The 23,470-nt window shown below is 47.3% G+C and overlaps 1 protein-coding gene across 1 annotated transcript in view; it reads left to right on the top strand.

Annotated features, from left to right (window-relative positions):
• The first annotated feature begins 2,986 nt into the window (after positions 1-2,986).
• SOCS6 (suppressor of cytokine signaling 6) overlaps positions 2,987-23,470 on the top strand; it is a 69,925-nt gene continuing 49,441 nt past the window's right edge. Inside the window, exon 1 of the mRNA XM_082259137.1 lies at positions 2,987-3,027. The gene's annotated coding sequence lies outside the window, so the exon portion shown is untranslated. The remainder of the gene's footprint in view (positions 3,028-23,470) is intronic.

Below are 23,470 nucleotides of genomic sequence, written 5' to 3'. Positions count from 1 at the left end.
ATAATAACAGAGCCAGAGTCATATACAGGAGATCAAGCAGAGGGTACTGGGAGCAAGACAGGACAGGGAAAGGGTAACAGGAAATAGAGAGAGCAGGTGGAAAGGGATCAGGCTACAGGGCAAGGGTCCAGGTTCAGGGAAAGGATTCAGGATCGCAGGTCAGGGGCACATGGAGGCCAAAACACCAATGCAACCAGAGCAGGACAGACAGGACTTAGATATATTTCCTGCAATGAGCATCAGGTGATGGCTAATGATACAAGCCTCTGGCTGCTAGCTGCTGGCTGCTGGGAGACACCCAACACCCGCTGGTGGATGCTGGAGCTGCAGCCTTTGGATCTGGGAGCTACAGTGCCACCAGCAGTAGAGCCCTTTCCTGACAGTGCTACAAACTTTGTCTGCCTCTGCCACCAAATTATTTCCATGTTGTGCTGCTCTAACCTCTGGTCCTGAACAGATGCTCCGGTCGCTAGCTACTCATTAGGCTGATCCATCTCAAAGATATGAGTTTCACTAAATCTTCAACTTCAAGATTTCTTGTGGAAAACTCCAGTATTTAATCGAATATACTCTAAGGGCTTCGGGCCTGAAGACAGATCATGGTCCTTGCATTTGATGTGTTGGCTACTCACCTGGCAAAAAAAAAATAAAAAATTATCTTCTGATTTCCACTGAAACCAGGACTTCGATGACTGAGGAGATCCCACAAAGGTGGAGTTAATGTCACCTTCACCTCTCTAAGGAACCAGCATTACGTCTCCTTTCTAACAAGATACTATATGGCATTTCCAAGGTTTCACCCAGAGCGCCAGAGGCCTGGCCAATCAGGAGAAAGCTCTTCTGACTGAAGCCACAGCCAATACGATGTATCTCTCCTGATTGGTGATGCTTCACATTGCTTAGAAAAGTGTGGCATGCTTTTTTTTTGTTTAATCACTAGCAGGTACTTTTTTGTTTTTAAGATTTACAGCTCAGTGTACAATCTTGGCATTACATGGGTGCCAGAATGAACCTAGTCCTGTGTGCATGCGCAGGAGTTATGTCATTCCTTGCCAGCCAATAAGAACAGCTGAAGACTCCAGACTTGGGAAAAGGCATCAGTGGCAGCGGTGATAGAAAGTGTTGACATCGCATTGCTGAAGGTGGCCAATTTGGGAGGTAAGTGTACATTTTTGCACATTATGGCAAGACCTCCAGGAGTTCCCAAATTTAAAGTTATGCTTGAAAGTAATTACAAAATTAATGTACAACTTTTTATATTTATTTTATTTATTTATTTCAGGCACTTATATAGCGCCATCAATTTATGCAGTGCTTTACATACAGTATATATTGTATATTCACATCAGTCCCTGCCCTCAAGGACCTTACAGTCTAAGGTCCCTACATCACATTCATACATACTAGGGCCAATTTAGTCATCTAAAGCTTTCACTAAAATAACGCTTGGTAATCCTGCCTAAGGGCTCTTTCACACGGTACGCCTCCGTAGGCGGATCCGTGCTGCTCAGCGGGGATCGATCCGCCGATCCCCGCTGAGCCAGCGGATGACAGCTCCGTCTCCACTTGCAGTGCGGAGAGGGAGGTGTCACAGCTCCCGCTGCTCTCTATGGGGGATCGGATGACAGTGGACCGCCTGTCCACTCTCATCCGATCCGATCCGATCCGATCCCTGAACGGATGGAAAAATAGGGTTTCCGTCCAGATTTCACGGACAGGATCGGATACAGATGGCAGCGGATGTCAGCGGAGATGTCTCCGCTGACATCCGCTGCCCCTTAGAGCTGCATGGAGGATCCGATCAGATCCGCCTAAAAAACTGACAGGCGGATCTGATCGGATCACCCGTGTGAAAGAGCCCATAAGCTCCTTGTTTAGGAACTTCCTGTTATGGGATGAAAGCACTCTGTCCTTCTGATTGTGGAGACTATTAGTAGCTGACTGATAAATGTTCTAAGAGGGACTAACATGTTTTTCTTCTTTTTGCTTCTTTGAATGTACATCCAAGCTGGCTTGCGCATATGAGCAAAAACTCTGAGAAGATGTTTGAGGGAAATCAAAGCGGAAGGAAGGGAGAGGGGAGGACCAAATAAGTGATCAATTAGTAATGGAAAAGAGGACCTAAAGCCTGGTACACACGCAACGATTATCGGCCGACCGATCGTCCGACTTTTGTCCAAGTTGTGTTTTGTTGGTTGGAATGTGCCTAGACTGCACACGAATTTTCTTGGCCAACAAAATTCTACTTCAGAAGTGATGTCATGTGTTGGTTTGTTTTCTTTGTGTTTTTTCTTCAGTGAGCATGCCCAAACTTGCTCATCAGATTTTTCCCTGTCGAAATCTGTACTGACTGCACGAAAATCGGCCGTTGTGTTGACGGCCAACAAAAATTTTATAGTCTGCACACCAGATTTTTTTCGGGCCGAAAAGTTGGAGTTGGTTGTCGGAAGCATCATACTAACAAGCCGAAAATCGGCAGATCAGACGTTGGCCGAAAATACCCTGCCAATTTTCAACGTGTGTGTAAGGGGCTTTAGAGAGATAAGAGCTATAGGGTGGAGATTAAAAACAATGGATAAGGTCAGAACCTTCTAGTTTTCTAGGGTCTCAAAAAGAGAGAGAGCAAGAGTGAATTAATTAAAAGTTAAAAATAAAGAATATTCGGTAGCTTTGCAGTGGGTTATATAATACTATTTTTATATTTTGCTTTTCATTTGAAAACTTTGTCTTCTTCTCTGTTTAGAAGAAACATGCACACAACTTTTAAATGTTCAGTGATCTGAGACAGGGTGCACCTGAATGGTGAATGTATCGAAATGGAACACATCTAATTTTGCAAAAATCATATGACTGGTAGCCCACAGAGGTAATGGCATATCTCAAGGGACAGAGGGCTAAGGTCACTTCCTGGCAAAGTAGTATCAGTTGTCAACACATTCCAAACAAGTTATTAAAAACCCACAGATGGCATCCTAAACAGCAATGTTTAAGGCTGACAAGCTAGTGGAAGGACAATATTTATACAAGGTAACTCAACTTTGCATTCATTTTCTACCACATTGTTCCATTTTACAGAATATTCTTTCCACCCTGTCAATACCTTTACATGTTCTTACATCTAATATTAGTAATAAGATCTTCAAAAAATATATTAAAATGAATAAATGGGGGGAATTCATACTTTTAAATTTACCGTAAGCTGTTAGAAGCGATAACATTTATTTAGTGCATTGCTTTTAAGCACGTAAAGTCTAAGAACGTTCTACATCCTATTTTCTGCTATCACTACTTATATCTAAACATGCAGCAGCCAAATTTATCTTTTTCTTTATATTAGTTCCTTCTCCTTTTTGCTAGCTACATATCTATTGCTGCACGATGAATGACAGCAGTATGAGTGTTACCATACATTTGGTGACAGAGATTTTATTTTATGTAAATAAAAGCCTTGAGTTCACCGAGGCATTCAAATGAGGGGTGCTGTCCCCCCATCTTTCAACTGCCCCAACCCCCACCTCAAGACACATTTGCACATTTATAGTAGTTTTCAATACTATATGGCAGGGGTCTTCAAACTATGGCCCTCCAGTTGTTCAGGAACTACAATTCCCATCATGCCTGCCTAGTCATGTCTGTGAATGTAAGAGTTTTACAATGCCTCATGGGATGTATAGTTCCGCAACAGCTGGAGGGCCGTAGTTTGAGGATCCCTGCTATATGGTGTGTGTGTTCTCTTTATGCCATTTACTATTCTAGTTGGAAAGATTTCAGATTGTATCTACTTTTTTTTTCTGTATAGTTCCTGTGCTACAAAGGACAGCTGCTCGGCTAATTGCCCTTTACCCATGGGAGTTCAGCAGCCTGAGGTTCTTTTTCCAGAAATTTGGGAAAAAAAATTATTTGATTTGTATCATAGAAAGACATGTTTTCATCTTTTGCTTCTCATAACTGTAAAGATTATTGAAATTGTATGTGAGGATCCTCTTTTTATAGCTTCCAGAGTAAGACAATAAAGGGTTAGTTCACCTTTACAAAAAACCTGCCCATTCAGGTAAGGGGTGCCTGTGGATAAAAACAAACTGTGCAGCTTTAAAGTATTTTTAATGGATTTTTTATATTTACTTAACTCCTCTTCTGGAGTCCCCTGCCAGGGCTCTCCTCTCCTCATTCCTACAGGTGCCCCCTCACCAAATCGTGTGTTAAGGGGTACCAATGAAGGTGTGCTCCCGAGCTGGGCTGTGTGCATCCATATACACACCCTAAGCTGGGCTGTTTGTGTTTTTTTTAGACACACCCTGCCTCCTCCTCACAGCAGTTTGGCTGGCAGCAGCAGCTCCTCCTACTTTCTGTGTCTCCTGAGAGCGTTGTGCTTCAGCTGATACAGTACTGGATTGGTAAGTGTTTAGGGATTGGGGAACAGGTAATGGGGCATTTTTAACTAAAGAAAATTACTCGATTCCACACACCCGATGTGTGAACCCCTTCTGTAGCGCTATTGTATACTGACAGCAGGGAGATTTCCCCATTGTTGGAATATACTAATCAGTACCGCCGGCTAAAGCTGGTTGTGCTGATCGAGAGAATAATTTCCAGCAGACTGGTTGTACACAAGTCAATTGATAGATCAAATCAAAATTCGTCCAGTCCCTGCTGAACCAGCTGGATTTCGATCCATGTATGGACGGTTTAAAACGGAACTAAACCCATTGATTTAACAGTTTTAAAAAACAGTTACATTCCGGCACGTGCCAGAAATGTAACTGTCACATTTTCTCGTGCTCTCAACCAATTTGTCAAACCATCAAATGGCTGGGGTCATAACTGATCACATGTGCAGCATCATGGCAGGTGAAGATCAAACAGTGGCCAAGATGGCAGCTTCCTTGCCTGAAATTGACAAGAGGGGTTTAGTTCAGCTTTAAAGAGAAAGTAAAGCTTCCTCTGTAACTTGTACCTACAGGTAAGCCTATTATAAAACTTACCTATAGGTACTGTAAATATCTCCTAAAACATGTGCCGTTTAGGGTATATTTACTTTGCATGCAGCCAGTGACATCACTGGCGCATGCGCTCTGAAGGAACGGCCGCCCATGATGTTTTTTCAGAGCCCTGTGCCGTGAACAGCGGCTTCTGCGCGCATGCGTGGTAGTGATATCATCGCGGCTCCGGGCCAATCAGATGGCCAGAGGACGCGAACCCGGAAGACGGCTAAACATGTCGGCTGTGTCACCAGTAAGCGGGCGGCGCTGCGGGGGCTTCGTTCTAAGGTAAGTATTTCATAGTGAGCTAGTATGCGATGCACACTAGTTTATTATGCCTTGGTCTTTCAGAGTTTTTTCATTTTTTCTTGAGGTTTACAACCTCTTTAAGGCTCCATGTACACGGGACGTTGTTAAAAGTCCCTTTGAATGCTGGAATTTTTAGGACGTTTCAAACGTCCGTTAGGTCGCGTTTGCAGCCGCGTTTAGTGGGCGTTTGTGGGCGTTTGTGGGCGTTTGCGTTTAGAACCGTTCCTAGAGGTCAAAATTTATTCCCCTTTAAAATGGAAAAACGTGAACACTAACCACGGGTCATCGCGTTCGGCCGGGTTCGGTCGCGTTTGTAACGCCGGGAAACACACGTTCGAACGCAAATAATTGCGTTCTAAAAAAAGTCCCTGAACGCAACTGCCTGCAAATGACTGTAAACAACCATGTGTACATGGACAGATAAGATAACATGGAGCTGCGTTCAGGGGCTTCTGAAAAAAAGCCCAACTGCTCCTAAACGGCCATTTCCAACGTCCCGTGTACATGGAGCCTAAGGGCTTCACACCAGTCGCTGGGGTGTTCTAGGAGGATACAGTGGCAAAATGCCTATCCAGACACACCGCACTATTTACCTTTTTCTTTTTGTTAGAACGTTATTGAAATGTCACAAGAAACATTTCATTACATTCTGTTCACACAGTGGTTTTGGGATGTGGTGGTTTCCTGCTGCAACCCCTGCACTGGAAAAAGTACTGCATGTAGAAAATGTATTCGGTGAACACCACAGCAACACAGTGATGTGAACTGACACCCTGGGTAACAAGGCAAATTATTACCTTGTCTTTGTGTTGGGACTATGTTGGGCACAAATAAATCAAGCCTGCACAAATCGTATCAGTAATAAAGCTGTTGGCTGCTAATACTGAGGGTCAATGGTTACAAACTCTGCTTTACCAGCTACTATTACCATATAGCCCACTACATAAGGACCTAAAAATAAAGCATCTAATTTGTGTTCTAATTCATATAAGAGCTTGGCAAAACATTCCCTTTAAAGTTTGTACAGATGAATATTTGTTGAGGTTTTCTGACCTGCTAACTGCAGCGGTCTGGGTACAAGAGGGTGTACTGTACAGAATAGTTAGTACACACTTGTGCATTCATTCAGCTTGGCTTCGTGTAATACTGACACAAACCTTGAAAGCAACATTGAAGCCTCTTGTGACCATGGATTTGCAATGAATACATTTCTGTGTTCAGAGCCTGAATATACCTTTAGGACTCATGCACACAGGGCGTTCCAATTTCTCCTCTGAATGCCTATTGCTCCCGGGAGGAAAAGCTTCTTAACCCCTTCACGCCTACAAAACACAATAAGCAATAATGCGGCCTCTCAACGGATGAGCACAGCTAACGGAAAGCTCCCAATCGATGCTTGTGATCGATCATGTGACTGCCATGACAGCCAATCACGACTGTCACATAATCATAAACCCTGCCCCACTTCCCGGCATCTGAAGCCCCTTAAAGGGCCTGAAGGCGCCTGCACGAAGGGGTTAAGAAACGCATCTAAAGCCACGTATTGCATATACATTTAGGCATGTCAAATGTTTGAGCATTAATGGATTCCATTAGCCAGAATAATAAAGTGATTGTAAAGTCTCATTTTAAAAACAAAAATGTTATACTTACCTCCTCTGTGCAGTTGGTTTTGTACAGAGTGGCCCGGATCCTCCTCTTCTTGGGTCCCTTTTCAGAGCTTCTGGCCCCTTCCTGCTGCCGAGTGCCTACACAGCAAGCAGCTTGCTTTTGGGGCACCTGTGCCGAGCTGCAGCTTTGTGTTTCCATTCACACATGGAGCTACAGTTCGGCCCCACCCCATCTCTCTCCGGATTGGCTAACTGACTTTGATTGACAGCGGCGAAAGACAATGGCGCTGCGGCTGTGTATCAGCCAATCAGGAGGGAGAGTTCCGGACGGCCGAGGGACTCGTGGACATTGCTGGATAGAGATGGTGCTCAAGTAAGTATTAGGGGTGCTGCTACACAAAGAAGACTTTTTATCTTAATGCATAGAATGCATTAAGGTAAAAAAAACCTTCTGACTTTACAACTCCTTTAATTTATTCTGGCCACTGAAATGAATAAAACACTCAAGAGCTAAATGTGTCTAGCATTTAAGTACGTTTAGACTCGTTTACGTTTGTCAAGCATTTTTCTGCTCAACTGCTCCTCTCCTGAACATGCTGGGGATGTTTTGTTTTTTTCTGCCTGTAAATGCTCCTCTTCTAATATGCCTGTAAACGCCTATGTGTTCATGGACACATAGACTAACAGAGGTGTGTTTAACCACTTGCGGACGCCCTACCCTAGATATACTGCAGCAGAGCTGCCCTGCTGTGCTGGATCACGTACATGTATGTGATGCAGCATTTACAGGTAGGCTGCAAGCACCCACCGCCTAGGCTGTGCTGTCATCCCATCAATGATTTATGGCGGAACCCGCTGATCGGCTGAGAGAATGACAGAAGAGAGCTCTGTGTTGATAAACAACACAGCACTCTCTACAGTCAGCAGCGATGTGCCGTTTTTTTTTTTCAAATCAATAAAAACAGTAAACATATTACACATTGTTAAGAACACAGTTAACCCCTTGATTGCCCCAGTTAGTGTCAGATTGCCTGCCGCACTATTGCAGTCCCACTATAAGTCGTTGATCACTGCCAATACTAGTATAAAAAAAAAATCAAAGATATATCCCATCGTTTGTAAATAAAAGTTATAGCATTTTCAAACTATGGGATATTTTTATAGAATTTGAATTCATTTATTATTATTAATGACAGCGATCAGTGACCTATAGCGGGACTGTGACATTGCGGCAGACAAATCGGACACTAAGGGGTTTATTTTTATAAAGCTAGAGAGGGCAAAATGAGTTACAATTCTGCAGAGAAACAAATCAGCTTCTAACTAGGGACGATCGAACGGTTCGGGTCGACCATCGGTTCGACCCGAACATTGACTGGCCGAATTCCGAACTTTGTGCGGAAAAAGTTCGGAATTCGGCAACCAGAACCGACCAAAATGCAATGGGACAAGAACTGGGCTTTAAAAGCCCATGATTGGACCAGAACCATCAGTAAAAGCCAACTGAGGGGGCAGGAGGATGCTAGGAATGTGATTGGAGTGACTAGGGGGTCCAGAGGCCAATCAGTAGTGAATACGTCCCCCAGTTTATAACATAGCCCCGCCAAATCTCTAGCACTGTAATACAGGGGCTGTGGAAGAGAGTGGAAGCAGTTCTGTTAATCCTGCTTCAAAAGTGTCATTTAGCAATTATTAGTGTGAGGAAAGGGATATCTAGTGTAGTTAGGGTACTATTTTCCACTATAGTTAGATTCAATAATCTAGTTTCTGTAGGGAAAGTGTTAAGTGTCAGGGTGACCGTAGTGCAGTGTAGGGTGAACTGACTCTGACTACTATGGCAGGGTGACCAAACTCTTCCATGACAGGGTGACCGCCATAGAAAAAAGATTGTTTGTCTTAGAATTGCAGTAGAGCAGGCATATGGCTCCGCTACTTTCACACCTGGCCGTTTTTGTTGCAGGCGTTTATTGTGCTTTTTTCTGGACGTCTTTGGAGGCAGGCATGACATCTGAACTTCTGTGGAGGTATATATATACACACACACATATATGTATATATACACATACACACATATAGGTGTGAAAGTAGCAGAACCCTATGCCTACGCTAATGAAATTATTTGCAGGCATAGGGCTCCGCTCCTATCACACCTATATGTGTGTATGTGTATATATACATATATGTGTGTGTGTGTATATATACCCCTATACAGAAGTTCATATGTTATGCCTGCCTCCAAAGACGCCCAAAAAATGCCCAAAAAAACGCCTGCAACAACACACCTGGGCGTTTTTGTTGCAGGCGTTTTTTTGGGCATTTTTTGGGCGTCTTTGGAGGCAGGCATAACATCTGAACTTCTGTATAGGGGTATATATACACATACACATATATAGGTGTGAAAGTAGCAGAACCCTATGCCTGCGCTAATGAAAATATTTGCAGGCATAGGGCTCCGCTACTTTCACACCTATATGTGTGTATGTGTATATATACATATATGTGTGTGTGTATATATATATATACCCCTACACAGAAGTTCAGATATCATGCCTGCCTCCAAAGTCCACAAAAAAGCCCAATAAACGCCTGCAACAAAAACGGCCAGGTGTGAAAATAGCGGAGCCCTATCCCTGCTCTACTGCAATTCTAAGACAAACAATCTTTTTTTTTCTGGTTCTGGACATGCTACAGAGCTGAAACTACACTTTTTAGACCCCCCAGACACTAAATCCAAAGAAATCTCATTTTTTTTTTCAATAATTTTTTCAATAATTGGCTCTCTATCAAAAACTACAATTTTTAAGAACTTTTTTTTGTGTGATTAATAGTCCCTGGGGCATGACCCAGAACCCCAGGCACTTTTTAGGGGCATTTATTTGGTTTTAGGGCTTCAAAATTGTGTTTTTTGATTACTGAAGTTCGGGTCCCATTGATTGCAACGGGGTTCTGGAATCCGGACCCGAACTTTCGGGAAGTTCGGGTGTTCTGATCGAACTGAACTTTTAGAAAGTTCGATCATCCCTACTTCTAACCTCAGCTTGTTAAATTATACTTTAGCAATAAAATCTGGAAGCTGATTGGTTTCTCTGCAGAATTGTGACAAATTTTGCCCTCTCTAGCTTTAGTAAAAAAACCCTAAGTGACACTTTTTTGGGGGACCAGGGACACCAATACAGTGATCAGTGCTAAAAATATGCACTGTACTAATGACACTGGCAGGGAAGGGGTTTACATCAGGGGTGATCAAAGGGTTAAATGTGTTCCTAGGGAGTGCTTACTAACTGTGGGGGATGTGCTTGTACTGTGAGAAGGCAGAGATCTGTGTTCCTGGTTAGCAGAAACACAGGATCAATACCTTCCCTTTACACAGAATGGTGATCTGCCTTGTTTACATAGGCAGACCCGCTGATTGGCTCCCGCTGTGTCCACTCACAGTGGAAGCGGGTCGCCGGCGGTGCGTGCCCCAGACCCGGAAGTGCTGAATCACGTAAAGGGACGTGATTTTTCACAGGAGAACCACCTTGCCACTATATATATATATATATACACAGTATATGGTTGGCAAGCGGTTAAACAAAGATGTAAAGTTCAATTGTACCAGCAACAGGAACATTGCACATAGAGATGCAAAATAACATTCTTCCTTTAATAAAATTGCCAGCAGGAACAAGTACTGACGCATTTTGTGCTAGGCACAGCACTTTTTTCTTTGAGAAAATGCTGGTGCTTGTACCTGCTGGTTATTTTAATAAAGAAGATTCTTTTGCATCCAAGTGTGAGGTGTTCCTGTTGCTGGTATAATTGATTGCTTTGGTGGGGACAAGCTGAGCTAGAATCTGAGATACAGTATATAGCTATGGAATGTGGAGCCTGATCTCACCTGGAGCGGCATGTGATATGTTTAAAAATGTAATTTCTCAGGCCATGTTGATAAATATAAACATTAATAGCTCATCTCATTTCTAAAATGTCCAAGGTAATAAAAAATAGTAAGCTGCGCTGCAACATTCATAAAAATTGATAATTTGATTGTCAGGAAGGGCCAAACCACCAACACTTGGAACTGATCCTAGAAATCAAGGACAGTTGGCAGCTATATATAAAATAAATCAGGCCTTGGAATTATCTTTTTATATGAAACCTGCAATCTTTTCTAGAACAAATATGCACGAGAATATTGAGATTAACCACTTGATTTACTGCTACAGGGCATCTGCCCTGCGCAGAATCACATATATATATATATACACGTGTTTCTGCAATGATAGGTAGGGTGGTGCACCGCTTTTGCTGTGATTCGTCACAGCAGAAGCCGGTCAGCTGGTGCCAGCCAATGGATGTCCGAAGGCACCCACTGATCGTTGAGGAGAGCGGCTGGATGGAGATCTGAATATGTAAACAATGCCGAGCTCTGTCCTGACAGGGGGGGAAGTAATGGATTTTTCTTTCCCAAAATCCATCACATCCCTAAGTAAAAACAGCACATATATTACACACAAACACCGGCTAGGCACATATTTAACCCTTTGATCGCCCTAGATGTTTAACCCTGTCCCAGCCAGTGTCAGTAAAGTGACAGTGCATGTTTTAGCACTGATCCCTGTGTTAGTGTCACTGGTTCCCACAAAGTGTCAGTTGGTGTCCCATTGTCCGACGCAATATCACAGTCCTGCTATAGGTCGCTGATCGCTGCCATTATTTGTATAAAAAAATATAAATAAATAAAAATTCCAGTATATATCCCATAGTTTGCAGATGCTATAACGTTAGCATTATATTATCAATATAGACCTATTGGGATTTTTTTTTTTTTTAACTCAAGACAAGTAGCAGAATACATATTGCACTAAATTTATGATTAAATTTATGATGAAATGTGATTTTTTTCAATGGTTCTATTGGATGTTTTATAGCAGAAAATTATTATTTTATTTTTTTTAAATTGTTGTTGTTTTTTTTTTTTTATTTCTAGTGCAAAAAAAGCAGAGGTGATCAAATACCACCAAAAGAAAGATCTATTTGTGGGAAAAAAGACAAACATTTTAGTTGGGTACAGCGTTGCACGACCACGCAATTGTCAGTTAAAGTAATACGGTGTCGTATTGCAAAAAATTGCCTGGTCATGAAGTGGGTTCCTTAGGCCAGTTGGTTAATTTAAAAAAAAAAACTATAGGCAAAACATTTTATTTTTCATTATTTTGGTAAGGGTAAGGTAAGGTTATAACCCCTATTAGGTTTGTTTTTGCCATCTTTGACCCATTGGGGAGATTTACCTTCACTTCCTGTCCCATAGCCAAACATAAAGTTAGAGGAAAGGGAATAACCTGGGGACCCACAGGTGACCAGAACTAGTGTTCTCATTGGAAGATTTCCCCTTTATTTATTTTTTGGGGACAACCCAGACAGAGGCGGCTCTAGGCTTTGTGAGGCCTAAGGCAAAACTTGGACATGAGGCCCCACTCACACCCATAATAGGAAAAATAATTCAAGCGATAAAAATTAACTGTATAAATTGCATATATTAAGAGCCCTTTGTACTATGAATTCACAGTTTCTAGAATTTTCTCTGACCAATTCTTCTTTAATCAAAGATCATTAAACATCGGGTATGTATGTATGTATATATATGTCTGCTTTTACATCACAGTCGCTAGCATTTCCCTATAGGTCATGATTTCCTGAGTCCCTCCTTACATCAGAGTTCAGTGTCCCCCCTTACATAAGAGTTCTCCTTTAAATCAGATCCCCCCCCCCCAGCATCTCTTCCTTACATCAGAGTCCACAGAATTCCTCTTTACATTAGAGTCCCCCTCTTAAATCAAATTTCACAGAGCCCCCTTTACATCAGAGTCTCCAGAGTTTCCCCCTTACACTGAAAGAGGGAAATCTGAACACTCTGATGTAAGAGGAGTTCTGGGAACCCTGATTTAGGGGGAATGTTGGGGACTCTGAAGTAAGGGGAGTTCTGGGAACCCCGATTTAAGGGGGAATGCTGGAGACTCTGATGTAAGGAGAGTTCTGGGAACCCTGATTTGAGGGGGAAAGCTGGGGACTCTGGTGTAAAATGGAACTCTGTGGTCACCAAAGCTCCTCCTTGCATCAGAGTTTCAAGAGACCCCCTTACACTTCCCTTCCTCAGTCTGCCACAGTCTAGGGCATGACAAGTCCCACTGCAGAAGGCTGCCATACCTGAGTCCCCACAGAGGGCAATGTAAATTCCAGTGTAGTGCACTGCCATTCCTCCCTGAGGAATGGAAGCCTGCTATGCTTGGACTTGGACTGCTCTCTGTAGGGGACTGAGGAACTACTGCCTGCTATGCTAAGACTTGTAGTGCCCTCTGTGGGGACTAAGGCATGGCAGTCTGCTATTCTGGAACTTGTAGTGCCCTCTGTTCTGGGACTATAAGTCCCAGAATAGTGGGATGTCATTCCTCAGTCCCTCACAGCTGGGGGGGGGGGGGGAAACAACAGAGTTAAACATCTAAAGGACAACTCCAACCAAAACTACCAATAATGTACAGAGTCCATATGCTATATAATGTCACAGCCCCGCTACCCCTCACCTTCCACCTCGGGTGCTGTCATTGTGTAGGGCAAAGGGCTCCAGCTCCACGATGTTTGGCTTTGATGTCAGATATGCAGGACTGGCTCAGCTCCACTCTCTTCCCTGGCAACTGACTCTTCTTCCTCAGCCACCCAGGGGCCCTCTCCTTCTTCCCCAGCTACCCAGGGGCCCCCTCCTTTTCCTCCAGCCACCCAGGGGCCCTCTCCTTCTCCTCCTCCAGCCACCCAGGGGCCCTCTCCTTCTCCTCCAGCCACCCAGGGTCCCTCTCCTTCTCCTCCAGCCACCCAGGGTCCCTCTCTTTCTCCTCCTTCAGCCACCCAGGGTCACTCTCCTTCTCCTCCTTCAGCCACCCAGGGTCCCTCTCCTTCTCCTCCTTCAGCCACCCAGGGTCCCTCTCCTTCTCCTCCAGCCACCAGGGGCCCTCTCGTTCTCCTCCAACCACCCAGGGGCCCTCTCCTTCTCCTCCAGCCACCCAGGGGCCCTGTCCTTCTCCCCCAGCCACTCCGGGTCCTTCTCCCCCAGCCACCCAGGGGCCCTCTCCTTCTCCCCCAGCAACCCAGGGGCCCTCTCCTTCTCCCCCAGCCACCAGGGACCCCTCCCTCTCCCCAGCCACCAGGGGCCCCCTCCCTCTCCCCCAGCCACCCAGGGGCCCTTTCCCCCAGCCACCCAGGGGCTCTCTTCTTCTTCTCCTCCAGCCACCCAGGGGCCCTCTCCTTCTACCCCAGCCACCCAGAGGCCCTCTCCTTCTAACCCAGCCACCCAGGGGCCCTCTCCTACCCCAGCCCCCCAGGGGCCCTCTCCTTCTCCCCCAGCCACCCAGGGGCCCTCTCCTTTTCCCCTAGCCACCAAGGGGCCCTCTCCTTCTCCCCAGCCACTCAGGAGCCCTCTCCTCCCCCAGCCACCCAGGGGCCCTTGCCTTCTCCCCCAGCCACCTAGGGGCCCTCTCATTTTCCCCCAGCCACCCAGGGCCCTCTCTTTCTCCCTCAGCCACCCAGGGGCCCTCTCCTCCCTTAGCCACCCAGGGGCCCTCTCCTTCTCCTTCAGCCACCCAGGGGCCCTCTCCACTTCCCCTAGCCACCCAGGAGTCCTCTCCTTTTCCCCTAGCCACCCAGGGGCCCTCTCCTTTTCCCCTAGCCACCCAGGGGCTCTCTCCTTTTCCCCTAGCCACCCAGGGGCCCTCTCCTTTTCCCCTAGCCACCCAGGGGCCCTCTCCTTTTCCCCTAGCCACCCAGGGGCCCTCTCCTTTTCCCCTAGCCACCCAGGGGCCCTCTCCTTTCCCCCTAGCCACCCAGGGCCCTCTCATTTTCCCCTAGCCACCCAGGGGCCCTCTCATTTTCCCCTAGCCACCCAGGGGCCCTCTCCTTTTTCCCCAGCCACCCAGGGGCCCTCTCCTTCTCCCCCAGCCACCCAGGGGCCCTCTCCTTCTCCCCCAGCCACCCAGGGGCCCTCTCCTTCTCCCCCAGCAACCCAGGGGCCCTCTCCTTCTCCCCCAGCCACCAGGGGCCCTCTCCCCCAGCCACCCGGGGGCTCTCTTCTTCTTCTCCTCCAGCCACCCAGGGGCCCTCTCCTTCTACCCCAGCCACCCAGAGGCCCTCTCCTTCTACCCCAGCCACCCAGAGGCCCTCTCCTTCTAACCCAGCCACCCAGGGGCCCTCTCCTTTTCCCCTAGCCACCCAGGGGCCCTCTCCTTTTCCCCTAGCCACCCAGGGCCCTCTCATTTTCCCCTAGCCACCCAGGGGCCCTCTCATTTTCCCCTAGCCACCCAGGGGCCCTCTCCTTTTTCCCCAGCCACCCAGGGGCCCTCTCCTTTTTCCCCAGCCACCCAGGGGCCCTCTCCTTCTCCCCCAGCCACCCAGGGGCCCTCTCCTTCTCCCCCAGCAACCCAGGGGCCCTCTCCTTCTCCCCCAGCCACCAGGGGCCCTCTCCCCCAGCCACCCAGGGGCTCTCTTCTTCTTCTCCTCCAGCCACCCAGGGGCCCTCTCCTTCTACCCCAGCCACCCAGAGGCCCTCTCCTTCTACCCCAGCCACCCAGAGGCCCTCTCCTTCTAACCCAGCCACCCAGGGGCCCTCTCCTACCCCAGCCACCCAGGGGCCCTCTCCTTCTGCCCCAGCCACCCAGGGCCCCTCTCCTTCTCCCCCAGCCACCCAGGGGCCCTCTCCTTTTCCCCTAGCCACCAAGGGGCCCTCTCCTTCTCCCCAGCCACTCAGGAGCCCTCTCCTCCCCCAGCCACCCAGGGGCCCTTGCCTTCTCCCCCAGCCACCTATGGGCCCTCTCATTTTCCCCCAGCCACCCAGGGGGTCCTCTCTTTCTCCCTCAGCCACCCAGGGGCCCTCTCCTCCCTTAGCCACCCAGGGGCCCTCTCCTTCTCCTTCAGCCACCCAGGGGCCCTCTCCACTTCCCCTAGCCACCCAGGAGCCCTCTCCTTTTCCCCTAGCCACCCAGGGGCCCTCTCATTTTCCCCTAGCCACCCAGGGGCCCTCTCCTTTTCCCCTAGCCACCCAGGGGCCCTCTCCTTTTCCCCTAGCCACCCAGGGCCCTCTCCTTTTCCCCTAGCCACCCAGGAGCCCTCTCCTTTTCCCCTAGCCACCCAGGGGCCCTCTCCTTTTCCCCTAGCCACCCAGGGGCCCTCTCCTTTTCCCCTAGCCACCCAGGGCCCTCTCCTTTTCCCCTAGCCACCCAGGAGCCCTCTCCTTTTCCCCTAGCCACCCAGGGGCCCTCTCCTTTTTCCCTAGCCACCCAGGGGCCCTCTCCTTTACCCCTAGCCACCCAGGGACCCTCTCCTTTACCCCTAGCAACCCAGGGACCCTCTCCTTTTCCCCTAGTCACCCAGGGACCCTCTCCTTCTCTTCCAGCCACCCTCTCCTCCCCCAGCCACTCAGGGCCTTCTTCTTCTCCTCCACCAACCATTTTAGGACTCTTCCAACTTCCCTGGGGCTACTCACAACCTTTGCGTAGTAGACACCACAAATCTATGACCAGCCTGCAGAGTGTCAAGTCGGGGCCTGGTTACCTGTATGTTCCTGGGCCAGGGCAGAGCTCTCCTCCCAGAGCAACAACCAATGATAGCAGAGTGAGCTGACCAGGCAGTCACTTCCTACTGATGCAGGTACACGCCCACCGATTCCTCCACATCTTAGGATTACATGATCAGACGGCCAATCCCCAGGCAGAGAAGGCGGGGTAAGTGTCAGCGGACAACAGACACCTGGCAGCTGCAGTGAAGGGACTGCAGCACACTGCTGCAACTTTTATTTCAGAGGATTTAAAACAATCTTTTACTTGGGAGATTTCCCTGACTGGGCCCTTCTAAATGTTGTCGCTCCGCCACTGGCCGCGAGGCCCTTGTAGGTGCGAGGCCTTAGGCGACCGCCTAATTTGCCTAATTAGAGAGCCGCCTATGAACCCAGAATTTGTACATTAAGATAAAAAACCTTCTGTGTGCAGTAGCCCCTCTCAGCCCCCTAATGCTAACCTGAGTGATGTGCGTTCCGGTGTTCTAAAATTTAGTCGGACCCATGAAAATTCCGGACCTCGTCACTTCCGGCTGGTGCGAGCCCCGGTGCGCATGCGCACAAGGTCCGAGGCAATTCTAAGACTTGGCGAACAGCTGATTGAGAGGAGGAGGGGCTGAGGTGAACCGGGCCTCGGGGTCACTGCTCCGCGCCCTTTCATCCTTGAGACCCCAAATTTCTATCAGCTGTAGGGGAGCGTCTTGGCTACCTGCAATACAATATTAGGGTCTCTAGCAGCTTTGGTTCGCGCGTGACAGCAATTTTCCCGCGGCGGTGTGTGCGTCCCACCTCAGCCCCTCCTCCTCTCAATCAGCTGTTCGCTAAGTCTTAAAATTGCCTCGGACCTTGTGCGCATGCGCACCGGGGCTCGCACCAGCCGGAAGTGACGAGGTCCGGAATTTTCATGAGTCTGACTAAATTTTAGAACACCGGCCCCTCCTGATTGGCTAAGACACAGAAGCAGCCTCCATGTTGTCAATCAAAGTCAGTTAGCCAATCAGGAGGAAGGGGGCAAACTGCGACACTGTGTCTGAATGGACACAGGGAGCTACAGCTCAAGTCGCGTGCCATCATAGCAAGTGGCTTGCTGTGGGGCCACTCGACAGGAGGGATTGGCCAGTGGAGCCAAAGAGGGACCCGAGAAGAGGAGGTTGGGGGCTGCTGTGTGAAAAACTACTGCTCAAAGCAGGTAAGTATAACATGTTTTTTATTTTTAAAGGAAAAAAAATGAGACTTTAGTTTCACTTTAACTACTTCCTGCAAAATCACATACTTGTGCCTCATTTTGCTGAAGTGGTTTTAAAAAATAATGCCTGCAGCTGCAGGCATCACCGCAGTACCATTTTTAAAAAGGACAGCCGGCTTTCTAGTAATAACTGATGCGGCTAATCAGCTGCTAGGCAGTTATTACAAGGAGCAGGAGAGGACATCCCCCCTCCTTCTGTCACTTCAGCGGGGCTTTCCCATCCTACCAGGAGACCCGAGCCACCAGTCGGCACATCTGCCAGCTGACCAGCGTCCCCAACAAAGCCGGATTCAGCTTTAACCGGTTGCCGACCGCCGCAAGTACATATACTGCGGCGGTCAGCCCCGGCCAGGCAAAGTGACGTACCGGTACGTCACTAGCCTGTTACTTGCTTGTGAGCCAATAGCGGGCATGCGCGCGCCCGCAGAGGCGCGCGCCTGCCCCGGCTCGTTCCCTGGGAGGTCCATGCATGTGACCGGCGGACCCGATGTCCGCCGGTCACTCGCAATCGTCCGCCATGAAGGGAGAAAGGCAGGCGGCTGATGTAAACAAGCCGCCTGTCATTCTCCCCTGTGTAGGAATGGTGATCATACGGTTCTACTATGTAGGACCGTTAATCACTGTTCCTACACCAGTAGCCATGTCCAATCACAGTAAGAAGCATGCCCCTAGGAATACACTTAACCCCTCCTTCCCCAATAAAGTTAACCCCTTCCCTGCCAGTGTCATTTTGCAGTAACAGTGCATATGTATAGCACTGATTACTGCAGTAATGTCACTGGTAACCCCAAAAGTGTCAAAAATGTCAGTCAAGGGTCCGATCTGTCCGCCGCAATGTCGCAGTACCGCAAAAAAAATTGCAGATCGCCGCCATTACGTGTTAAAAAAAAACCACCAAAAATGACAGAAATCTTTCCCTTAGTTAGTAAACGCAATAACTTTTGCGCAAACCAATCAAAATACGCTTTTTGCGATTTTTTTTTTACCAAACATATGTAGCAGAAAACAAATTGGCCAAAAATGTTAAAAAATTTTGATTTTTACATTTTTTGGGGGAATTCATATAAAAAATGTGAAAAATATTGTTATTTTTGCAAAATTGACGCTCTTTTTTTGTTTATAGCGCAAAAAGTAAAAATTGCACAGGTGATCAAATACCACCAAAAGAAAGCTCTGTTTGTGGGGAAAAAAAGGACGTCAAATTCGTTTTGGTACAGCATCGCACGACCGCGCAATTGTCTGTTAAAGTCATGCAGTGCCGAATCACAAAAAATGCCCTGGTCAGGAAGGGGGTAAAATCTTCCAGGGCTTAAGTGGTTAAACGGGTCTCTGATGTAGAAACCCGAAAATGACGCCACTTCAGGTTTACTTGGCAGCTAATGGCGCTGATTTAAAAAAAATGACAGTATTCAAAAATGCCGATCTTGGCATTTTTAATACTCTTTCAGTGGAGGGGTTTGGGGTCTTTTAGACCCCAGATCCCTCCATAAAGAGTACCTGTCACTGCCTAATACTGTCACATGGAATGTTTACATTCCATGTGACAGCAATAACAGTGATCAGAATTTTTTTTTAATGGGACAATGTAAAAAAAAAAAAAAAATAAATAAAATGAGTAAGAAAAAAAAAATTAAAGTGTGCCATCCCCTGAGCTCGCGCAACAAAGAAAACGTAAACGTAAGTCGCGCCTGCAAATGTATACAGTGTTCAAATCACACATGTGAGATATCACTGCGATCGTTAGAGCAAGAGCAATATTTCTAGCATTAGACCTCATCTGTAACTCTAAACACATAACCGATAAACCGATCGTAACCGATAGAAATGTATAGAGTGTCACCTATGGATATTTTGAATTACCATAGTTTTACACAATTCCCCGAATGTTCGCAATTTTAAAGCGTGACATGTTAGGTTTTTTTCATAAAGAAATTGTAATTGAAAGACTGCTAAAAGACAAATACATTGTGACATAAAATATTGCAACAACTGCCATTTTATTCTCTAGGGCATGTGTCAAAACACAAGGCCAGCGGGCCAAATGCAGCCCTCACACCTCTCCTGCAGCTGCGGGACCCCCCTTGTCTTTGCCTCCACCTTGTCTCAGTAGTTGACAACAGAGGGGCCAGAATTCCTTTGCCAGATCCTGTGCTTCTCTGTGCAGCTGCAGAAGGTCTCATCTTCAGCCCCCCCCCCATCAGCAGTCCGCAGCAGAGAGGAGGACAGAACTCCTCCTGTTGCAGCAAATAAATTGAAACCCAGAATGAATTTCTTGGACTCAGGCTTCAGAATCAAACATTTTTATTCGCTGGTGGAAATGGCTTTGCCTGGCTCATGCCCGCTTGCTAAGTGAGCAAAAAAGCGTGTACATCACATATAGGAAACAACAGTTACAGCAGTTACGTCACAGATACATATTTCCCTAACTAGCTTGGCAGCAATACAATACATATCCTCCCCCTACCGATGACTCCTGCACATCTGTGTAGCAATTACATCCCTGGCCTTCACTCTTATCTGTATTCTCATTATTTGTATTCTGTAGTTCTTGGGAGGCTAGAGAGGAAAATATGAGGGAGAAGGTGGGGCCCTCAAATGCGCAGCTTGACTGGCATGGTCTCTGTAGTACCACAGAATCTACCATTTGTCTTAACCTCCCTAGCGGTATGATTCTGTCAGGATTCTGTTCCAAAAGCGGTACAATTCTTTCCATGGAAATTTGGCGTTATGTATTAAAGGCCTACAATTCTTATGGAATTATAATCCAATCAATAATAGAATTTTATTCAAGAAGGCAAGGAAAAATAATGAAATTTGTCAAAGAAATTCAATACACATCCTGAGTGTGAAAAAGTTTGAAGCAGGGCACTAGACAAAGTCCGACATTGCAATCTGGGCAATAGTACCTTGTTTCCTTTCGGACTTTTCTTCCATTGCCATCCTTTTTAGAACAGCAGATGACGCACATCCTGGTAGGCGCCAACTTTTTTGGGGTGGGCGGTACAAAGTCCACAAAATGACGGCCTGTCAGGCGCTCTGGATTGCCAACATAAACAGCACGTCGTCCGGGTCTGTTTGCAGATACTGATGATGGTGTCGGGTGGTTGATGAAAATCTGCTCAGCCACCTTCCAGATAAAGTCCGAATGAACGAGGGGTATGGCAGTGTTGGCTTTGTAAAGAATATAGGCGTTCCAGAGGCACTGTTCAAGGAGATGCCTAAAAATCTTTTTGTAATACTTTTTTTGTTGCTTCCGCATCGCCGGGTAAAAGGTCATTGCCTGATCGGCTCGATCGACACCTCCCATTGTGTGATTGTAGTCGATCACGACTTGCGGCTTCTGCATATCTATTCCATGTTTTGTGCGGACCATGGCAGTGGTGGTGTTGTGCACGGTGCTCATGAGACACACGTCCTTTTTGTCTCACCACCGCATTGCCATCATTTTACCCTTTTGAAAGGCAACCATCTCTCCTTTTTTTAGCTTTTTCTTGCTAAACATAGATGGCATGTCCCGCCGGTTTGGCCTAACAGTGCCATACCCATCTGTTTTGTTTCGGAGAAAAACTTCAAATAGTTCCGGAGAGGTATAAAAGTTATCTGTTGTAACGCAATATCCCTGGTTCAAAAGGGGGTCCAGCAGTGAAAGGACAGAGGATGTGGCCATCCCATAGCCGCTGTACTTGGGATAGAACTTTGTACCTTTCCCGGTATAAATTACAGCATTCCATATATATCCTGTGGACGACTCACAGAGCATGTAAGATTTGATCCCGAACCGCGCTCTTTTCGATGCAATATATTGGATCCAGCTCAGGCGTCCCTTGTAGGCCATGAGACTTTCGTCCACACAAACATCCCTGTCTGGCACATAGGTCTGCTGGAAGTTTTTGACGATCGTTTGGTACACCTCCCAGATTTTCTTGAGTTTGGGCGCAGGATGTGTGGCCTCATCAAACTCCTCGTTGTTGGCAAAATGCAAATTTTTCATTATCAGAGAAAAACGGTACTCGGACATCACTGTGCCAAAAAATGGAGTGGCCAGCATCTTATTCGTGGTCCAATACCATTTTTGGAGTGGTTTTCCCACCACCCCCTGAAGGATGATGAGTCCTAGAAACTTCCAGATGTCCTCGCTACTGACTGGTTCCCATTTTCTGGAACGGGAAAATTTGGCGCGCAGCGTAGCGGACTGCTGCTCCTGGTAACGATTGGTTTCAGCGACTATCTTTAGAATTACCTCCTCCGTTAGGAATAACTTGAGGTACGCCAGGGGGTTGTCTCTCTCCACGTCAACCTTCATCCCCGGAGAACCAGTGAAAGGGAATCTCGGGGGCGCTGCCTGGTCCGCGTCGCTGTCTAAAGGGCACCAAGTGCGCACATCACCTAGGTCAGCGTCACTTTCGGGATCAGTGTCGGTGCCAGAGTCAGATGACAGATCTCCGCACGACTCACTGTTGCTCTGTTCTGCGAGCAGCTCCGTGTCGCTGTCGCTCAGCTCATCCAAAAGCGCATATGCGGGACAGCGCTTTTTTGATGCCATTTTCCAATTATTTTTATTCACGCAAAGGACAATGGCAAGGGGGCACTGAGAGGGCACTGTGTCTTTTACCACTTTTTACCAAAGTGATACAGTGTAATCCTCTCAGATTACACTGTATCACCTCCCTTTTATATGTTTGTGTTACTTTGATTTTTACTCCCAGTTCCGCTCCCATGCAGCATTGCTGCTGCAGGGAACGGAACCAGGAAGTCCTCCTACCGACAGACGAGCGGCGGAGATCTCACTGGCGGTCACAGCAATGAGAGCTCATCGCTGGATCGCCAGGATAAGGTAAGAGAAGCTCCGCTGCGCTGTCTGCACTGTCTGCACGCTCTGCCCATTGACCCCGAGCGTGACTCGGGGATACCGCTAATAGCAGAAAATTCGTACCCCGAGTCACGCTCGGGGATACCGCTAGCGAGGTTAAAAGACTTCTATTTATCCCCCATTTTAGAAGCTTTCCAGGTACTGCCACACTCCTACAGACCCTGCACCTCTCTGCGCAGCCGCAACACCACCTTGCCTCGGCCTCCCCTGGTCTCAGCATTTAGCAGACTCTGGAAGCTGACTCCAGCCCTCCTCTGGTCCTCCTCCAGACCCTGCTCTTTCTTCTTCCCAGATCCACCCGCATCATTTTCCTGGCAGCAGCACAACGTAGGGGGTGCATTGTGATATAAAGAAGGGTGGGTGACTCTTGACCTCTGATGGTGGGGGGGGGGGGCTCTTGCCATCTCGTGTAAGGGTGTAGAGGGATGGGGTGCTCTGGACACCTATATAACCAGCCCTTTGAGGGCAACTATAATGCTGATGTGGCCCGTGATTAAATTTAATTTGACACCCCTGCTCTAGGGTCACTGCTAAAAATATATATATATATATGTTTGGAAGTTCTGAGTAACTTTCTAGCAAAAAAAAATAAAAAAATAGAGATTTTAAAGCGGAGTTACGGGCCTCGGGGGTGAAATTTAGATAAAAATACCCCTGGGACAGTCAGGGCAAGTACATTCTACAATGGATAGCCTCTGAACTGTCCCGGGTCGCACTTACCTTTTAGAAGAAATACTTACCTTGAAAATTTTTTCTCCAGCGCTGCCATCTCGAATGTGGGCAGCTGAAGCCAGCGCGCCCTCTTCTGCGTCCTCTTCTCCCAGAATGCGCCTGCATCGGCCCCGCTCGTCACTTCCGGTACGGTTGCGTCATCCCTCC

This window comes from Pelophylax lessonae (assembly GCF_965119305.1).
Source record: "Pelophylax lessonae genome assembly, chromosome: 5".
In the NCBI taxonomy this organism is placed as follows: domain Eukaryota; kingdom Metazoa; phylum Chordata; class Amphibia; order Anura; family Ranidae; genus Pelophylax; species Pelophylax lessonae.
This window is presented reverse-complemented; position numbering and strand designations above follow the sequence as displayed.